Source organism: Mauremys mutica, unplaced genomic scaffold (assembly GCF_020497125.1).
Source record: "Mauremys mutica isolate MM-2020 ecotype Southern unplaced genomic scaffold, ASM2049712v1 Super-Scaffold_100274, whole genome shotgun sequence".
Classification (NCBI taxonomy): Eukaryota; Metazoa; Chordata; order Testudines; family Geoemydidae; genus Mauremys; species Mauremys mutica.
The window spans coordinates 574,837-594,099 of NW_025423301.1; the positions used below are offsets into that span (position 1 = coordinate 574,837).

General features: G+C 41.6%; 1 pseudogene; it reads left to right on the forward strand.

Annotated features, from left to right (window-relative positions):
• Positions 1–13,228, forward strand: part of LOC123360576 — a 31,206-nt pseudogene extending 17,978 nt beyond the window's left edge.
• Positions 13,229–19,263: the final 6,035 nt, after the last annotated feature.

Here is a 19,263-nt window from a genome sequence, read left to right on the forward strand (position 1 = left end):
TGGCTTGAACGCTCACTTGGAAAGCGGGAGACCCAGGAACCAGTTCCCCTGCTCCAGTGAATTTTTTAATGGTATATCTACAGTGGAACCGCTTCAGCAGGGGAGACTGAAGGAGACCCATCTCAGACTATCCCATAGCCCAGTAACAAAGGCACTGACCTGAGAGATGGCAGAGCCCTGTTCAAATCCCTTTTCTCCCTCAGGCAGAGGCGGGTTTTGAACCAGGGGTGTCTCACGTTCCAGGCAAATAACTTTTACCACATTGGTTAGGTTAGTGTGTGAGAGAAGTCCTCCTCCTTTACCCCAACTTCTTACAAAAACAACTTAATGCTAAAGCAGGGTTTGCAGCTGAGAATTTGAAGTGGATAGAGGCACTTCCCTGCAGCCTGGACATAGGCACCTCTCTCTGAGACAGGCCAAGGGCTTAGTGCACACACTTAGCTTGGGATCTCCTATTGGGCAATTTAAGTGGGGAACCACCTAGTGTGCTGACTTGTATGAATCCCATTCTAATGCACCTATCTGTCCCTCTTCATTGTATATGTAGCATAGTTGACAAACTCAGGCTTTGTGAATCCCAGACCCCTGAAAGTTAGGCGTAGTGACCATGCCTAAACTACTTGATGAATAGGGCCCTACCAAATTCACAGTCCATTTTGATCAAAAAGTCATAGGATTTTAAAAATAATAAATTTCATGATTTTGGCTATTTAAATCTGAAACTTCATGGTGGTGTAATTGTAGGGGTCCTGACAGGAAAAAGGAGTTGTTGAAGGGTTTCAAGATTATTGTAGCGGGGTTGCAGTACTGCTGGCGGCGGTGCTGCCTTCAGAACTGGGTGGCCGCAGAGCAGCGGCTGCTGGCCAGGAGCCCAGCTCTGAAGGCAGAGCCGCTGCCAGCAGCAGTGCAGAAGTAAGTATGGCATTGTGTGGTATTGCCACCCTTACTTCTGCACTGCTGCTGGCAGAGTGCTGCCTTCAGAGCTGGGCACCCGGCCAACAGCTGCCGCTCTCCGGCTGCCCAGCTCTGAAGGCAACACAGAAGTAAGGGTGGCAATACTGCAACCCTCCTAAAATAACCTTGCAATCCCCCAGCAACCCGTCTTTGGGTCAGGACACTCAGTTTGAGAAATGCTGGCTTCCCTCATGAAACCTGTGTAGTACACCTCTACCTCAATATAACGCTGTCCTCAGGAGCCAAAAAATCTTACTGCATTATAGGTGAAACCGCGTTATATTGAACTTGATTTGTTCCGCCGGAGCGCACCACCCCGCCCACCTGGAGCACTGCTTTACTGCATTATATCCAAATTCATGTTATTTCGAGTGGCGTTATAACAGGGTAGAGGTGTGTATGGTAAAAGCCCACAAAAGACCAGATCTCATGGTCTGTGACGCATTTCTCTTAGTGCGACACCCCCCCCTTATAAATTAAAAAACACGTGTTTTTTTGTTTTTTGGTTTTTTTATTTAACACCATTATAAATGCTGGAGGCAAAGTGGGGTTTGGGGAGGAGGTTGACAGCTCGTGACTCCCCATGTAATAACTTTGCGATCCCCTGAGGGGTCCTGACCCCCAGTTTGATAACCCCTGAGGTACAGCATGGTCTCTACACCCCCACTCCCACCCCATATCTCTCTCTCTGTCTTTTGGGAAAGAAAATAGCATATGCCCTGGCTTTTTCTGAATGAAGGATTCTGTCCCTGTTTGCAGCAGATGTTTGACTGTTCTCATGTTAGCCCTCTTGTGAGGATTTCTGGAGGTCATGGACATAAGTTTGTCACTTAAATATTTGAGCAGTTTTAAGGAATAGCTTTTTCTGGACAGTGTCCAAATCCATTTATGCAACCTAGTCTGTGGCCATCTGTGAGCAAATTGATGGAGTCTGCTGCCTAATCTGGAATATTTTGTGTGAGATGGAGTCACACTAACTACTTTGCAGAACTGATGTCCTTGCTCAAAAATCCTATGGTTAGTCTGTGTCTGGTAGACTTTTTTCAGCCTTGGTGTGGACCACATGATGTTATTTTGTTTTTAAAGTATTATCTAAATAGATTTGGGACATCAAGGTGTGGGTTTAAAATTCCTTTCCTCCATCCTCCCCATCCCCCGAACAACCATAGTTAAGAAACTAACTTTGTGGGTAAGGGGACAAGAAATTCATCCTCTATCGACTAATGACTTTCTTGTTTTGCATGGAGGAAACAAATGAGTATATTGTAAGTATTGGCATAACTCTTTAAACTGATCATTCCATATTACAGTCACCATGTATGGGTACTAGGCAAAAACTTAATCACTTAGAGACATTGTATACTGAAACTTGCATTTATTCTGAACTTAATGATAAAACATTTTATGCCTTCCCTCCCCATTTTCTTGCACAAGACCTTCAGGGCATCCTTAGTTACTGCTGCATTGGACGTTTTTTGTCCAGCCAACAAAAGGAACAGACTTCATTGTGCATTCTGCTTCCTATCCAAATCATTAGTAGCTTCTTTTCTGTGTAGCACTGTTGGCCAAAGAGAGTCTTAAAATACAGTAACTTGTATAATACTTTCCTTAAAGAAATGAGAGACTCGATGTTTTTATAAGCATAAAATAACATCAGCATTTCATGCTGAAAAGAGGGGGGGAGGGAGGTTTGATTTTTTTCAATACATCTCAAAAAACCGTGGCAGCTTTTAAGCAATGTATTCACTGTAACTTTGACTTACAGATCTTTTTATTCCCCGATGGCTTAAAGATCTAATGGCTTGCAGCAAAGGCTCTTGAGTTAAGCAGATTTGCTATATTTAAGTTATATTAGAAAGCCCTGAAAAGAAAAATGGTTTGCCTTTCTCTAGTTTAGTTACTCTATAGTCTTCTAGTGTAAACCAGAGCTCAGAAAAAAAAACCCTGTCTTCTGCCACATACTAGCCAATGGTAGATATGAAACATGGAGGGTGGAAAGATGTCAGTGAAGAGTTGAGGCAGTATCTTGGTGAGACGCCCAACCTGTAGCTGCTGGGTAAGGATCTGTCCTTGGACCTTACTTGGAAGCTCAGTCTTTCCTGTATCTGGCTAGTAGTGTCTTTTTAACCTATGTAGCTCCTGGAAGGTGAGAAATTTTGTTTCTCCTCCGCCAGACCCTTCTGGCTGCTGAAAAGGGAGAGAAGGTCTCCACTGCTCATCTTTCTCCCTCACTTTCTGTTCTTTTGGTTCCTCTCTCCTCATAAACTGTTTCAGCACTACATGCTTTCTTAAGCCACAGTATGAAACTGACACTCTTAAGTTTCACTGCTGTCCACAGAGTTCAAAATCAGAAATGAAACTAACTTGAGTCTTGTTAATTTAATTCTGCTGCAGCTTGGGAATCTCTAACTGGCAATAAAGAGACTAAGGGTAAAGCCAGTGCATTGTTGTACACTAACTTCATGTTTGGAAGGTTATCTTTGAAACTGTAAGGGCTAGAAACTTAGTTTTGAGTAAAAGCTTGGATTCTGCAGAAGTTGATGTAGAGCACTCAGCCTTTCCACTCACCAAAGATGAACAGGTAATAAGCTTTCTCAAGCCTTGTGGTAAAAACTATTTAAAGAAGAGTTTTGTGTAGCTCAAAAGCATGTCTCTTTCACCAACAGAAGCTCATCCAATAACTGATATTACATCACCCACCTTCTCTCCAAAACAAAAACAGTAAGTCTAATACTCTGATATTTAAGTGTTGATGCAGCATATATTTATGGCCTTTTTGTGCTCATTGAAGCCTCAGTTGTCTTCAGATCCACTTACATGGAAAACTGCCAACACATTTTGTATGAGAGTCCTGGAAACAATATATAGAACCACAAATTTAACTTCTAAAATGTAAGCATTTGCTTTCTAAGTATTAACGGTATTATGGAATAACACACAATTTACATAGTCAATGTCATATCTGTCTTTACAGGGGTACCAAAATCCAATCTTCTACACACAAGATCATTAAGGGGGCACAGAGACTGCTTTGAAAAATTCCATTTAATAGCAAATCAGGACTGCCCTCGGTCAAAACTCTCCAAAAGTACCTATGCAGAAGTAAAAAGTATCTTGAGCAAAAAAATTAACAGGATTATACAGTATGCACAAAACAAAGATTTGGATTCTGATTCAGACAGCACAAAAACTTCTCAACACCAGCTTTTTAACTTCAGACATCAGACAGACAGAAAACTGCTTCCACAATTTGACTCCCAAGTACCCAGGTACTCTGCAAAATGGATAGATGGAAGTTCTGGGAGTATCTCAAAGTGTTCACAAAGTATTTTGGAACAAAAAGAATCTACTGATTTCAGACTTGATATGTTGCAAGAAAGAGGAGCTACATTCTGTTGCAAGAGTGTTTTATGGTCTAGTTGCAATCAAGCACCGAAGACAGAAAAAGCTAAAAGTGATTCAGATGCCAATGCCCAATCCCCGATACAGCAGGGACGAATGTAAGTAGAGGGGGAATTAGGTGGGTACACTTCTACTTCTCACTATGGTCTGTATATTCTGTAAAACTATCTGTAGTCTCTTAACAGTTACGTTCTCCCACATACCAGCTATAAGTGTCTAACCTACTAAAACAGTTATTTTATGTCTATAAAAACTAGCTTTCAGGAGTCTACACAACCAAGTGAATCTTTGTGATGTGTTTCACTTTATATTTCCATGCTAGTCTTAACCCAACCATCACATATCATGTGTCTCCTAAACTCATGTGAGGAGAGTTTTGCTTATCCTTCATGTTTCAGACATGACAATGACGCACAATCCTGCCAGTGGAGGTTATTAGCAGATTACTGACAGTGACTTTTTCTCATTATTGTTCCTAAAATATGTAATTCAGAGACCAAACTGCCTTGAATGGTAGAATGAATTTGTGGAAACGAGTGAAAACTTTACATAGAAATCAAAATAATGTGCAAAGTAAAATAGTTGAGATTACACTCTAAGTATCCCAAAGTACTTAATTATGTACTGGTAACGACTATAGGTATATACAGAAGCCCTTATGCACTAAAGCTTTCAAACACCCTTGGATTTTGGAACCGGTCTTATTCAAAGGCATATTGACTAGGAGAGTGAAGTTAACTCCCAGCATAAGATCTATACTCTCATATGCATGGGAAGTAATCTGCTTGTGTGAATTTACCTTCTATATAGCCGTTTTTCTCAAACTGGGGTCGTCCGCTGCAGGCCAATGGGGGCTGCTGGAAGCTGCGCCAGTAAGTCCCTCAGCCCATGCCGCTTCCAGCAGCCCCCATTGGCCTGGAGCAGTGAACTGCAGCTCCCACTGGCCGCGATCGGCCGGACCTGCCGACAGGGCATGTAAACAAACCGGCCCAGCCCACCAGGGGCTTTCCCTACACATGCGGTGACCCCAGTTTGAGAAACACTGCTATGTAGTATAACACTACACTATGGCCAGTAGTGGAAAAGAGTATTTTATTGGGGAAGGAAGGCCCTTTATTTAAAAGGGGTCTCTGACTAAAGCCTTTTAATCAACTGCAGTATAATTCTTGTCATTCTTGTAGTGTAGAGAAATGCTAATTTGTGCTTCTGATTGATCTAGTCAAATCAGAGGTGAACAGCAAGAACTCTATGGCTGTAGTATTCTGGTCGAGTGATACATACACAGTGTGACCACACAATATAATATGAATGCCTCAGGTTTTCTCTCTTGATGGTGCTCATATACTATGCAATATCAGCAGATGATATAATTCAGGTGCCTAAATAAGGTTGTTAATGTTGGCATATTGCTCAGTATCACTTCAGGTTTGTGTAATTATATAGAAATCTTCCATTGCATTGATGTGGAAGAAACCTGAGCATTCTCACTTTCTAGCAGAATAGGGCTTTTTGAATGGCTGCTTATAGGACAGGGAGAGAAATGATGAGTCCAGAATGGTCAGGTGAAAGCTTTGTGCAGCTTTAAGTTAATGCTTATAGCTCGGGTGCTGTGTTTGTCACGTAGATCATGGAAGTAATGGATTCTGTGACTTCTGCAGTGGCCAGTGTGGGTGACCCCACTCCTTGCCATAGGGTGTTGTGAAGGCCAGTACTATAATGGGGTTCAAAAGGGAGCTAAATAGATTCATGGAGGATAGGTCCATCAATGGCTATTAGCCAGGATGGGCAGGAATGGTAAAGCCCGATGCCAGCTCTGTCCACATATCCATTCAAGTGACACCATCACAGGACCTAATCCCATCAGACACACCATCAGGGGCTCGTACACCTGCACATCTACCAATGTGATATATGCCATCATGTGCCAGCAATGCCCCTCTGCCATGTACATTGGCCAAACTGGACAGTCTCTACGCAAAAGAATAAATGGACACAAATCTGACATCAGGAATCATAACATTCAAAAACCAGTGGGAGAACACTTCAACCTTTATAACCACTCAGTGACAGACTTGAAGGTGGCAATTTTGCAACAAAAAAACTTCAAAAACAGACTCCAAAGAGAGACTGCTGAACTTGAATTAATATGCAAACTAGATACCATTAACTGTGGTCTAAATAAAGACTGGGAATGGTTGGGTCATTACACCAATTGAATCTATTTCCCTATGTTAAGTTCTCCTCACACCTTCTATGGGCCATCTTAATTATCACTTCAAAAAGTTTTTTTTCCTCCTGCTAACGATAGCTCATCTCAATTGATTAGACTCTGCCTGTTGGTATGCATACTTCCACCTTTTCATGTTCTCTGTATGTATAAATATCTCCTGTCTGTGTGTTCCATTCTATGCATCCGAAGAAGTGAGCTTTAGCTCACGAAAGCTCATGCTACAATAAATTTGTTAGTCTTTAAGGTGCCACAAGTACTCCTGTTTTTTTTTATGATAACCGTCTGTTCATTCCCTTTGGGGCACCTGCCATTGGCCACTGTCAAAGGACAGGATACTGGGCTTGATGGACCTTTGGTCTGACCCAGTATGGACGTTCTTATGACTAAATAAGTCATGGATAGGTCACCAGCTATGAATTTTTGTTTGTTGCTTGTGACCTGTCCATGACTTTTATTAAAAATATCCACGACTAAATCATAGCCTTACTTATGGTGAATGTAGGTCATTGCTGCCATCTAACACTTGTTACTGCTAATTGTCCTTTCCACATCCATTTAAACAATCTGAAGTGTCTGAAAGTATGCTTGGGAATGAACTGAAGAAAATGCCCTTTGAAAAATGGAATTTTGCTTCCTAAAAATGAGTCTTATTTTTCACTGACTCTGTGATCTAATCAGGATTGATTTTTTTTTCCCATGTCACTTGAATTCTAAAATTAAGATGTATGGAGAATTGTTCCTGTCTATGCTGCCATAGGTGACTATGCTGACCCTGAAGGCAGTATAAGCATAGGAAAACAAAAGAAAGGAAGGGATAGTTGAGGCCCCTAATGCATGGAAGGCTGGATATAGAGCCCTCTGATATCTGTTGATGCTGCTGCTTCAGCCTAAGTAGAACATATTTGGGGGCGGATTCACTGGGAAGCAGTACAAGGCATGATTTTCCCAGTCAGAGTACTGCTACCATTGAGAACAAGGCGCAGTATTTGGTCCGTGAGATAATTTGGAGGTTCTGCCTGTACCACTTCTGAATTGCAGATTTTATGAAATTGCAGCATGAGATTAATGTCATGGTAAAAGTGTGTGTGTGTACACCTATCTTCATCATGGGTTAACATGAGGGGAAGCTGTTACAGGGTGAACAAGAGGATGGATCCTGCTTGCCTGATGCAACACAGTTGATTACCCTTCCTGTCCCTTCCCCCAATGGAAGAGTGAGCCAGAGAGGGACATTGCACTTGGGACATTCTGGTGTTTTCTGAGTGATCTGTATTCCTTGCTTTCTCTCTTCAGGAAAGAGCAGTGATGCTAGAATCAGTGCAAGCCTGTCTACTAGTATGTGTTAAGCTTTCATAATCACCACATTGCCCCTGAGAGAGTTGAACTGTAAACCAGAAACTTCACACCTTTTGCGTGGGTTGTGGGATGGGGCATATCTAAACAACAGAATCTGAAGCGTCAGTACTATGCCCAGAGGGACTAGGCAGCTGGATAGCAGGTTCCAACACTCAAAGTAGGTACCAAGTTCGTCTATGTCCTGAGAGGGTGCCTCCAGACCCTGAGATTGGGGCAGTGGCTGGATTCTGTTCCAGCTTTGGGAGCTGGAAACACCGCCAGATTCCAAAGTGTCAGAAGTTTGGATTGCCCGTTAGCTGGAAGGGGATGCTCGCTAGGATCTGATATACTGACTGCCCTTGTGAGGACTAATGAAATAGTGGGGAAGGTTTTTGGCTCTTGGGAAGGTGTGGTGAAAGAAGAGATTAGCTAAGTGTGTGGAAGAGAACTGAAGAAACAAAAGGGAGAGGACAGAGGTAGAATTCAAAATGGAAGGAGGGGACACAGATAAGGGCTTGGCTACACTTGCAAGTTGCAGCGCTGGTAGAGGCTTTCCAGCGCTGCAATTAGTAACCGTCCACACCTGCAAGGCACATCCAGCGCTGCAACTCCCTGGCTGCAGCGCTGGCTGTACACCTGGTCAGGTTAGGGTGTAGCGATTGCAGCGCTGGTGATCCAGCGCTGCTCATCAAGTGTGGACACACACCAGCGCTTTTATTGGCCTCCAGGGAATAAGGAGATATCCCAGAATGCTTTTAACTAAATTACTCTCTTTGTTTTTTTATGCAGCCTCTCTTTGTTTTGTTGTGAACTCCGATCGGAGCTCCGTTGAACTGCTTATCTAAAAAAACAAACACTGATCACAGCAAACAGGAGCTATCTGTACCTGGCTGTGAACGATCAAATGAGAGGCAGGGAGTGAATGTTTGCTTGACAGAGAAACAGCGTTGGATGCAGGCTGTTTGCAATTAAGACTAAGGGTTCGCGAACATTTTGTGATTTTTCAATCCAGGAAGCTAACACACAGTGTTGGCTCCAAAAATCCACTCTCTCTATCTTCCCCGCTCCCTGTCACAGTACACCACCCTCCACCCCCCCTCTTTTGAAAAGCACGTTGTTGCCACTTGAATGCTGGGATAGCTGCCCATAATGCAGCACTCCCAACAGCGCTGTAAATGCTGCAAATGTGGCCACACACCAGCGCTGGTAGCTGTGAGTGTGGCCACACACCAGCGCTGCTCCTACACAGCTGCATGACCAGCACTGTAACTCCCAGCGCTACAACTTTCAGGTGTAGCCAAGCCCTAATTAAGTGTCTTCATATCAAGGTCTGGCTGTAAGGAGAGATGGTATCTGTTTCTTTGGGCTACTGCTCTCCAAGAAATCCAAACAAAACCTTCCCCTTAAAACTGAAAGTATTCTTCACAGTATTAAATATGAATAAATTAAGCACCATGCTCATGAAGTTCTGAATTTCAGACATGGATTCCAGTATATAATCCTAACTGTTGCAGTGTGTCATATTGCTGATATCTAATGAAGCAACAAATCTCAAAGCAGGCAATAATCGATTTGACCTAACTGTTTTTTGGAATCCTGATTCACTTAATACCAAATTGACAATTTACAGCAAATAAGGAATTATGTAAAGTTTGACCTGGCCTGTGTGTGGGTTAGTCTGGCTGAAGTTAGTCATCCTGAGACTTACATGTCTGACCTCTTACTGCTGAAACAAAACCAAAGGTATGAAGCAGTTCTTGTGTTACAAATAGCTTACTTCCTGATGGCTCTGTGTAGCAGGAGGCTTAAAAGGGCTTTAAACTGTAAGAAAAATTAATAGTAAAAGATCTAATGTTCCATTTGCAACAAAATTTCCATACTCAAAATGTACTGTTGGTTTGTAAGTCACCAGTTGATTTGAGGTTGCATGTTGATTGTGTCACTTTAGTAGATATTAACGTAATTAAATCTAAACATTTTGTTAAGAAAAAAAAATGCTGTCTGTCAAAATTGAAGTATGCTGTTCTCAGAGCGTCACCTGCCCTTATAGTAGCAATATAGCTCAGTCTGTCAGCACTCCTACTACAGATTTCTTTTTTTGTGGATTTATAAATGCTGGTTGCTTGGCCAGTATGTTTGTTTTGACTATTATTTCAGATATGGATTACATTAGAATACTGTCACTCTCAACTAACTTTTCTCCTAGTTTTTTCTGCAGTATGATATGTTTGTTATGGGCATTACTGGGCTGTTACAGACGGGGCTCAAATGTTAACAAAACTTACCAGCCATTGGACTCCAGCTGCTAGCATAGAGGGTAGAGACAAAAATGGGGAGGTGAGAGAGGTTGTTGAAATACCACTAGCAAGGTCCATGTGAGAAGCCTGTTACCAGCTACTGGGAAAGAGTTAGATTTCTACAACACTGCTGTACCTGGAGTCTATTTAGGGACTCTCTTGTCTGCTTCTGGCTAGTAGGTTTCTTAAAATTATTCCTGGGGAAATTCTGTGCCTAAAAATTCTACACACAATGTTTTAAAATTCTGAATATTTTATTTGTCAAAATAACACAATATAATAACAATCAGTTTCAGTTATTTTGGTAGTTTATTTCAAAATACCTGTCAGCAAGTATGTCAATAACAATACAGAAGACCAAAAAGATTCAAGAAATTTTTTGACAAATAGATTTCTTACTAGGCATATTACTCAAAGTTGTTAATTCATTTAAACTACAATACAGAAAAATACTTCCCACAGTGCAAAGACTTGGGGGAGTCAGGGGTAACAGAGGAGCTGAAAGAGAGGGAAGTAATTGCTGGGAAGGAGCCAAAGAGTGAACCTGGAGGAGTGGGGGTTGGGTGTGGATGGGAGAATTATAGAACAGGTTTTTTTGCAGGGGAGGGAGGATTTAGGGAGCCTCCCCCATGCAGACCTATTTGACCCCCTAGCCTCTTCCATTTAGTCAGGCACATCTGACCCTGTCCCTATTTGTCTCTGCACCCCCCACCCCTGTTCAGCTTCTGGCTCATTACCTCCGTGGCCCCCTCCCGCCATTAGCCCTTCTAAACCCCAGTCTGTGTGCCACACACACACCAGCAACCCTGTGTGCCCTGCTCTGTCCCCTCTATATCCCGTGCCTCCTCACTTGGCCTTGTGGGCAGGGCACTGTGAAGACGACAGTAACTAAAAATGGGGCAAGAAAAAATCTTCTTATGATGCATAACAGTCATCTTCTCAGGCAAATTAAATTCAGCTGAGGTTGATTTTAACTTTGACTTTATTTCAAACAAGTGCCAGAATTTTTTTTTTTATTTTTTAAATGGGTGCAGTGTGGTGATAAGTCTGCAGTAAGCAACTCTGGTGCTGCTGCTATGCAGCACCCTATGGGCATCTGTGCTAATGACAAGGTTTGTCACTTTCCCTCTGCTGCCTCTGAAATCTGAGCAGCAGCAGCAGACCCTACCCAGCCTGCCCTGCACTTGTGACAACATAACACTTTCTTGTGAGATTTTTTCTTTCTTTTTCTTTTCAGACAGATACTAAGCTTTGGCCTCGCTCTCCTTCCATTGACTTCAGTTGAAGCAGAGTTTGGCACCCCTGAGCACTTTTGAAAACCCTTCCCTTTATTTGTAATGCTCTCTCCCTGAGGACAGTCAAGCTGCATAGGGAAGAAGAGACACGGAAAAAATAATCATGGAACTGGCAGTTGAAAAGCAAGCTGGGTAGATAATAGGAAACTGACAGCCTTCTGGCACTTCAGAGGGCTCTAAGGTGGTACAGGGTTTGTCTTAGGTGCTTGTGAGAGAGAAATACATGACTTTGTTCTGAGTTCCTGAAGGTTTGAAAAATGTTGCCATTGGGCTACTTGTGTACATCATAGGCCAGCATGGCTTTCTACCTTGAAGAAATCATGGCCAGAGGCAGTTTCTGCAGGGTCACAAACTTCATAGCACTTCCTATTCATGCTCACCATCTAATTGTGGAGGCCCCTAAAAATATGAAAATTATGTTTTTCTAAGTGTGTGTATGTGGGGGGGGGGCGTTTAATGTGATCATGTAGTTTAAAAACTGCATATCCACTCTTGCAGCTTTAATTCTGGCACTTCATAACATTGAATGTTTGACTCTTCAACTTTTAACATTGAACTAAGTGGTTTTGTATGAAATAGATGTTTGTCTTAATAGTGCAATTCTCATGCTAGAAAAATCTCAAACATGACAAATTGCTGCTAATCAACATTAATACAGCTATTATCATTAAAGGGTTCAAATAAAAAAATCTTGAGGATTGGGAAAGTTCATAGATGCTTTTTTGTTATCCCTGGTTTTGGTGGTGGTGATGGATTTTGTTCATGTTGCAGTGAATATGATGACTCCTGAAGAGGTAGAGCAACTGAATGAAAAACTCCTCAAGCAAATCCAGGGTGAGAGATCATTTTTAAATACTTATTGATTTTTTTTATAGTGCACAAAATGTCATTTGAAATGAAACTCTACATTTGCTTAACTGATAAAGTTTTGAAATCTACATAAGCTTGAATTCCAGAGCAGAGAAAGGAAAGACACTTGTACATTTTATAATGTACTTACCCCTTGATAAAAGGTTACAGTTCATAGAAGATGTGCTACTTCAGTTGCTCGTCAGGTATTTGTGCAAAGAGTTTAAACTATATTTTAAACTAACAAGCTCATCTAGCTTAACTTTAAGTAAAACTACAAATACATTAAATGGGGTTATTTAACAAATGCAAGTGTTTAGATGTTAACATCTACTGGGGTGTTGTGTACCAAGGAGTATTGTAGCTAAAAATATTTGAATGTTTTCCCAGTTCACATGCTCTCCATTGTGCACCTGTAAAATATCACACTGCATATTCCAAAACCAAGTTTAACATAACATTTTCAGGTAATGGCTTTTAAATCTGACTGTCCCTTAAATTAAACTATTAACCTTCTTACAGATGTTTTTGAAGAGCTGACTCGGGAAGTGCAAGAAAAGGATTCTTTGGCCTCAGAACTGAATGTCCGCCACAGTGCTATTGAGCAGCTGCTTAAAAACTGTTCCAAATTACCATGTCTACAGGTGGGAAGAGCAGGAATGAAATCAAATGTCCCCATATAAATGGGATGAGGATCTTACTAGTATTAACTTTCCTTAACAGTTCCATTAAATAAAGCTGCACAGACTTCCAAGAGCTTTTGGGGAAATGATGAACAAAATTTTTCTTCAAACTTAAATAAAACAATTTGTATGCAACAGCTTTTGGATTCTAACACATGCAAGTGTTTCGATGTTAAAATCTACTGTTTTTGTTCACTCTGGACATCGTTTTTCATGCACAATTGGCAATGTCCCCTGAAGCAGGTGTCATGTCTTACTGATAGAGAAATATTTGTTCAATAACAAAGAATGACCAAGAGAGCTTTACAAGGAGAGCAGTATTCATGAAATTCCTTATTTATTATGAGCAATATTTTATTATTGAAATTTTATACTGAACAAAAGTTACTATTTTAGGTACTTTTTCAAATCTCTTTATAAAATGTTTGAATAATTCTGTGTAACATTTATGCCTTGTGTATGGTTATCTTTCATGATGCAGATGTTTGAAAAAAAAAACCTGTTTTCTAAAGACAAATTTATTTCCCATTAAACAAATTGTGATGGTGTATCACTTTTTAGCAACTTTATAATTCAAGAAGGTGATTTCATCAGGCATGGATTGTATCTTCTGGTAGAATAAACTTAAGCACAGCACCTCTTTTTTTGAAATTCCATATTATGGTTTTAGTGTATGGAGTTGATTTTGTATGTGTGAAATATTTTTCAATGCTTAATAAAAGTATATGGCTTCAAAGAAACTAAATAAACCTGAAATACCTCATTAACTGTCTCAATACTAGTGTTTTAAATAGATTAGGAATTTAAGAGATTTGGTTGTAGTATAACTGTGTATCTTAAGCCTGGTAAAGAGGAACTAGTTCTGGGAGCACCAATAATACTGTGCTTACCACTATTAAAAAGGCACAGTCTCAGCTCTTTACCTAAATGTTACATATTAGATCCTTTCTTCTGAGACATGTAAACATGGAGTGGTTTGTTTTGTTTTTTTTTGCAGTAGCAACAGAATGAGCAAAAGTCACTAGTAAAGACTGTTCCCAGAGCTGAAATAAATGAAACTGATGCACACATACTGAAGATGGCATGGTGCTGGCTTTCATAGTCAGAAGTAATCTACATGGGGGGGAGGAGAGAGGTGGGAGAAAATACTTGTCAGAACAAACTCGAGGGCAGTATTGTTTTCTAGGGTTTGAATACTAATGTGACTGTCACATGTAGTTCAGATTTTGCACTTGTTCCTTTCTGACAGGTGAAGGCCTCTGAACACCACACATTAGGAACTTATGAATTGTTTAGTGTCACTGGGGTATTTTGTGATTGAAGGGAGGAAGATCTGTAATATCACATGGCTTGCATGCAAAATAAGGCCTAGAAGTACAGTGGTGCATTAGCTAATCCATGAGTATCTAAAACTACCAGAGACTATGGCTTCGCTGTAGACAAGACCACCTTTAAACTTCCTTAATGTAATAGAGATAACTATAAACATAAATAGGATGTTGAGCAAGGGGATTTTTTAGTAGTGTATTGATAAAGGTCTCTGGTTATTTCCCCTTTTAGAGCAGACTAAATTCAACAGTTTAGCCTATGCTTTCATCTAAATCAAAGCAGTAGTTTTGCTGTTAGATTTTTATGTAGACCAGGGATTGGCAACCTTCGGCCCGTGGCTCGTCAGGGTAAGCCCCCTGGTGGCCTGGGCCAGTTTGTTTACCTGCTGTGTTGGCTCCCAGTGGCCGCAGTTCACCACTCCAGGCCAATGGGATGGCGAATCGCGGCCATTGGGAGCCCCGATCGGCCGAACTTGCGGATGCAGCAGGTAAACAAACCAGCCCAGCCGGCCAGGGGGCTTACCCTGCTGAGCTGTGTGCCAAAGGTTGCTGATCCCTGATGTAGACTGACCAGTCTGAAATATTTCACTAGCAAGATGGAGAAGATATAAGAGTTAATAACCACTATGAAAGTAGGCTGTTGCTCCTTCTGAGATGTATGTGCTACTTGTGTACTTGAGAGATAGAAAAGTTGTCTGCTTGAGAAGCCAAGCAGCTTTTTAATCTGCAGTCTAACATATAGCCCAGTTTGTGGGTTGTTAATAGGTGGATACCCACACCTGCCCAAAACTTAACTCTAGTTGCCCTCTTTGTTCCTCTCTCACACTTAGTACCCTTGTTGATGCTGTAAGCGGTTATCCTTAACAGCGCTAACCAGTTGTGGCCTCCCCATCCTATTCACAGCAGGTGGAGGAGAGCTCTGGCCTCTATTTAGAATATGTCTATACAGGTTGAGTTGACATAGCTGAGGGCAAGCTCTTAGTCTAGCTACCTTAGATCCCAGCTCAGTGAAGCTGTGGCTATGTGGGCTGTACAAGCCAACCTGGAACCCTGTGTAAGGGCTTGCAGGGCAAGCCTACACTAAGGCAACTTCACTGCTGGGACCCAAGCTAGCTTGGCTGTGTCAGTTCAAGCTGCAATCACACTGTGCCATTGCATATCTGTACTCTAAAGGGCTAAGTATTGCAACACCTAATTTGTATTCACAAACCCAGAGATGGGTGCACAGGTTCCCTATGCAATACATGGGGAGACATAGGTGCCTGAGAATGAGATCCACAAAAGGCTATTGTAGATGACTTCCTGCTCTGGCAACAGCAGGCAGTGTTAAGAGGGGTATGTCCTAAGCTCTGTCCCTCATTAGGACTTAAGTGCTTGGGATTCACAGCCCTGAACCCTTTCCTGCAAGAAAAGTGGCAAAACAACCTTAACTTTATCCAAAATGCCAGGGAGGGGGAAGAAAGAGGCCTCCCCCATAACCTTTAACCCAGGAGTTAGGATAGTCTCCAGAAATGTAGGAGACCCAATTCTCTCATCTGTTGCCCACTTCTCAGATGAGTGGTGTTAGGCTACATGGATATTGTCACTTTAAATATGCAGAGGGTCAGAGTATGAAAGAAAACTACTTGATAGTCTGATGGTTAGGGCACTCACCTGCAAAACCACGTGAATGTACGAGCTGAACCTCTCCCTGCTCGGGCTCATACAGAGGCAGGGGAACTTAACATCTCACTCCTGATCAATAGCACTTTTGTGGATTTCACCAATGAGCTGAAGACCTTTCACAAAACTAATGGTCCTGCAACCTCATCAACCACAGTACTATAGAAAATAGCTAACAAACTCTCCCTAAGAAACAAATTTAGACTAAGGCTATGGCATAGAACCCACTCCTGACAAAATCCTGGTAGAAAGGAGAGATCAAACTGTATTTTACCTTAAACAAGATGACTGGAGTCCAGGGAGTAAGGGTAAGTAACTTCCTCCTATAGAAGCTGAAACTAAAAATCCACAGATAACATACACTTACTATATAATAATGCTCAAAAATACATACAACAACAGAGGACAATAATTCCATATTTTTTATTCAGAATTATACAAAGCAGATGCCCTTCCCCACACAACACACAGCCCATATGGAAGCCTTTAATGAATTCCTTGATGAGGCTGTGTATCTTGGCTACCCATCAACAGTATAAGTTACTGGCTCATTTCACTGATAAATAGTGATGCAAAGATTCTTGCTGCAGGTTGTTATACCTAAACCAGGACAGCTTTATTAAATATCATACCACTCAGAGGAACATCTGGTAGCGTAATTGCTAGGTCCTAGAGCAGGGGTCGGCAACCTTTCAGAAGTGGTGTGCCGAGTCTTCATTTATTTACTCTAATTTAAGGTTTCGCATGCCAGTAATTTATTTTAACATTTTTAGATGGTCTCTTTCTATAAGTCTATAATATATAACTAAACTATTGTTGTATGTAAAGTAAATAAGGTTTTTAAAATGTTTAAGAAGTGTCATTTAAAATTAAATTAAAATGTGTGCGCCACTGAAAATCACCTCACGTGCTGCCTTTGGCACCTGTGCCATAGGTTACCTACCCCTGTCCTAGAGCCTCAAAGGTATTTAGGCACTGAATGCCCATTGATTTCAATGGGAGTTAGGTGCCTTACTATCTTTGAGCATGTGGGCCTAGCTGCTGAAATAGTCTTCAGCAGAGTTGCTTTGGATGAGCTTGTTAATGTAGTAAAACTAAATGGAATGCAGTATAATATATAGCTAATTAATAACACTGCCCTACAGGCAAAATGCTTCTGAAATAAATGTAGTCAAACTTTACTAATTCTGGGTCACTGAGAACAAAAATGATGCTTAAAATTGTTGATTGGCTCTAGTTTTCAAGATATGCTATTGGGTCAGTATATACGACCCTTGACTTGGGAATAGCGGAGGATAAGTGAGTTATAAAGGGAAGGGATCTCAATTTAAAGCAGAAATGACTAAAATACATCTTTGACTGGATCTATGAATAAATCTATGACTGGGTTTGGACAGTACTTGCTTTTTAGACAAAACAATGAATGATGCAATCTGAAGCTGGTATTGCGTCATACATGATATGAATTGCATCATGTTATTCCTAGAAGTCATGGATGATGCAATCATAACGAAGCTTACATCACTCTGCTGAACAAATTGCCCTATATCAGCTCTAGAAATCATACAGTGTCATGCTCTCTTATTTGTCAGTGTTTGATTTTGCAAAGGGACACATTTCTGTTTAGCCAAAGTGAGCAGAGATGCCTCGTACTTGTGTGAACAGTACAGATAACTTCTGCTATGTTTGTGGTGAAGTGACTTTTGCATCCCAAAAGCACAGTATAACCATATGATTAAGAAAGCCTATCACCTTTATTTTGGAGATCAGGACAAGAGGTGGGCCCTACACATATGCTGCAACACTTGTGCAACAAATCTTCGCCAGTGGTTGAACAGGAAAAGGAAATCTATGCCTTTTGCAGTGCCAATGATTTGGAGAGAGCCAACAGATCATACCAGCAATTGTTACTTCTGCATGGTGCCTCCAGTTGGGAAAGGTGTGTCAAAGAAGAAAAAGTGGACTGTGCATTATCCAAACATTCCATCAGCTATACACCCAGTACCCCACGGAGAAGGACTGCCAGTTCCTGATGCACCAGAATCATTCTCACTTGAGTCAGACGAGGAAGAGGATGAAACTTCTGGTCCTGAACCATCAATGTCACAGGACCCACATTTTCTCCCATCCTCCTCCTCTGAACCACACCTCATAACACAAGGTGAACTGAATGACCTTGCCAGGGATTTGGAACTACCCAAGAGTAAGGCAGAGCTGTTGGGCTCCAGACTACAGCATTGGAATCTCCTGGCAGGTGATGTTAGGGTTTCTATGTTCTGTGACCGTCAAAAGGATCTTGTCCCATTCTTCTTCATGGAAGGTGATCTTGTAGCCTGCAACAACATCGATGGTGCGATGGCAGCCCTCAACATCGTTCATGATCCAGATGAGTGGAGACTGTTCATTGATTCATCGAAGACGAGTCTTAAAGCTGTTTTACTGCATAATGGCAATGTTTTGCCATCAATTCCAGTTGGTCATGCAGTCCGTATGAAGGAAACCTATGACAACATGAAACAACTTTTGAGGTGCATAAACTATGACCAACATCAGTGGCAGTTTTGTGGCGATTTGAAGGTTGTTGCTCTCTTGCTTGGTCTGCAGACTGGATACACAAAGTACTGCTGTTTTCTCTGCGAATGGGATAGTCATGCAAGAGATTCCCACTACATCAAGAAAGATTGGCCACTCCGACAGTCATTGGAGCCTGGGAGGAAAAGTGTTCAGCATCCACCACTTGTTGAATCAAGGAAGATTTTGTTACCACCCTTACACATCAAGCTGGGTCTGATGAAGAACTTTGTCAATGCCATTGACAAAACACAAGCAGCTTTCAAGTACCTCCGTGGAAAATTTCCAAGGTTAAGTGAAGCTAAGATAAAGGAAGGTGTCTTTGTTGGTCCTCAGATTCGTGAACTTCTTCGAGATGATGCATTTGACCATGCACTGCGTGGCAAGGAAAAGACGGCATGGAAAGCCTTCCAGTTAGTGGCAATACATTTTCTCGGAAACAACAAGGCAGACAACTACAGGTTGTTGGTGGAAAACCTCCTCAAGGCATACAAAAGCCTTGGTTGCAACATGTCACTAAAGATACATTTTTTGCACTCTCATCTAGATTTTTTTCCACCGAACTGCGGAGCAGTGAGCGACAAACACGGCGAGCGATTTCACCAGGACATTGCAACAATGGAGAAACGCTATCAGGGCAAATGGAGCCCATCAATG